Here is a 2,278-nt window from a genome sequence, read left to right on the forward strand (position 1 = left end):
GAGGTAGTGGATCCACATCCAGGACGCATTGTCACCCGTCGCGTCGAGAAAGAGAACGCAAGCAAAAAGGTGTAGGATCCACACCCGGCAGTAGTACCCAACCGTCTCCTCATCTACCTCCTCGGGGCACTGTGCGAACTCTGTACGTAGCCATGAGATGGGAACTCTAGAAGTGCGAGCCCCTTGCTCACCAAGCTCACGCCCAAGGAAGGCCTCCACTCGTGCTCTCCAGCCCTCTGACCTGCACTGCCCGGTGACTGGGTTCCCATGAATCCTTAGGCCTAGCATCTTCTAACAGTCCTGAAGCGAGACTGTCATCTCCCCAAAAGGTAGGTGGAAGCTGTGAGTCTCCGGCCGCCACCTATATTTAAGACCAAGCAAGATTACTTGTCAAAAAGTCAATCGCATGAACAAATGGCCATGAATGGAGGCAATGATTCACTTTAATACCTGTCTACCAACGCAGTTATCGCCGCTGAGTTGAACTTGGGCAACCCACGATGAACCTGAAAGGAGATGACATCCAGGCCAACGCTTTGCAGGAAAGGAGTGTACCTATCGTCGTACCGAATGTCCAAGAACCCACTGTGGGTCCTAGAATGAAGGTGCGGAAGGTCCTACATCGAATATAACATAGTCACATGTTACTTCACGAACACATGTACGAATAAAACTTATAGATTATTACCTGCCCCAGCGCAACGAGACGTCCTCGGTGGGTCTCCTCGTACGTCGGGTCGAGCAGGTGGAATTGCTCCATCCTACAAAAAAAGTGAATGAATTAGAATTGCAATGTACAATGAAACATGAACTTATAAATGTATAGGTAATTGACACAAATACAAGCATAAATTGAGACATGCATAATTAAATATATGATACGACAAATATAAAATAATACTATAAACCAATAGTCCTACCTCACTAATCTGCCAATGGCAACTTCGTGAGTTGTGGCCAAGTCTACCGCACTTGCCGCACTCGTACTGCTCGGGATCAGTAACAAATGGAGTTCCTCTCCCACGCCTAGTTCTTCTGGTATCTGATCTATAACCATCCTATGCCTCGTCCTCTACCTTGATCCACGCTTGTTCCAACGGTAAGCTGGATCTGCAATGTACTTCGGCCCATCATATGGAGGCCACTCTCCAGGGTCTTGGAAAGGCATGAAGCGAGGGCTCCATGTGTTCACAAGCGTGTTGACACTAAACTCATGAGGTATCCTCCTCTCAATATTATAGTTGCGATGCCTAGCTACTGCCACCAAATGAGAACATACAAAGTGGTATTGCCTTAGTTTACCACAAGTGCACTTGAAATCTTGGAGGACAACCACATGTATCCTCGACTCTCAGACCTTGCCGTCGGACGTTGTACCGCCCCTATGCTCGACCTGATAAGTCCCTGTGGCATGGTCAAAGCATGCAACCTCATGTGTGCCAGCCCTTTCTCTTGCCTTCTCTAGGTGTGCCTTTGGTTTCGGAGCCCATATCTCTCCATCACTCCTCAACTGCAATGCATGGGCGTGTCTATCGTTGAACCAGGCAACAAGCTTACAGAAGGTGAATTGAACAATTGCATTCACGGGCATACCACGTATCCCCAATAGCAACTTATTGAATGACTCTGCCATGTTGCTGCACTAAAACTCGTACCTCCAGCCACCGTCGTCATGAGCTCTCGTCTATTTCTCCAAATCCCTCATCAAACCTGTGAGCCATTGTCTACCTTCTGCATTTGATGCGGTTCTGACCTGCTCCAACTTTTCCCTAAAGTACTTGTCCTCAAGCTATCGAGCAGCCTCCTGGAATAGATCAAAGTTTTTTTTGACACCGTCCTTCCGTAGTAGATTCTCGACAAGGTGTCGAGTACACCAACGATGGTGCAAAGGTGCATACCCCTCTAACTGCTCTCGCACGGCATTAAGTATGCCCTGATGCCTATCAGATATGATGCCAACCTCCCTGCCAGGGCCAACCACGTGTATCCGGACTAGCCTCAAGAACCATCCCCAACTGTCATTGTTCTCCTTCTCAACCAAAGCAAATGCCAAAGAAACCAACTTGTTGTTCGCGTCATAGGATATGGCTATAAGAAGTGTGCCCTGGTATTTGCCAATCAAGAACGTACCATCAATGGAGAAGATGGGACGATAGTGCCTAAAGGCCTCGACACACTGAGGAAAGCACCAGAAGGCACGGAAAAATATCTGCCTCCCATCCTTCCATGCATTAGGTTTTGGGATGTACTCATAATGCATGCCTGGATTCACCGCTTT

General features: G+C 48.0%; 1 long non-coding RNA gene across 1 annotated transcript; it reads right to left on the reverse strand.

Annotated features, from left to right (window-relative positions):
- Positions 1-342: 342 nt before the first annotated feature.
- Positions 343-1,030, reverse strand: LOC136492913 (uncharacterized). Its single transcript, XR_010768233.1, has 3 exons — positions 921-1,030; positions 689-761; positions 343-617 (listed from the first exon to the last, which is right to left on the reverse strand). It is a non-coding gene; the product is annotated as an uncharacterized lncRNA (long non-coding RNA).
- Between the last annotated feature and the right edge of the window lie 1,248 nt (positions 1,031-2,278).

The sequence above is a fragment of the Miscanthus floridulus genome, chromosome 11 (assembly GCF_019320115.1).
Source record: "Miscanthus floridulus cultivar M001 chromosome 11, ASM1932011v1, whole genome shotgun sequence".
In the NCBI taxonomy this organism is placed as follows: Eukaryota; Viridiplantae; Streptophyta; class Magnoliopsida; order Poales; family Poaceae; genus Miscanthus; species Miscanthus floridulus.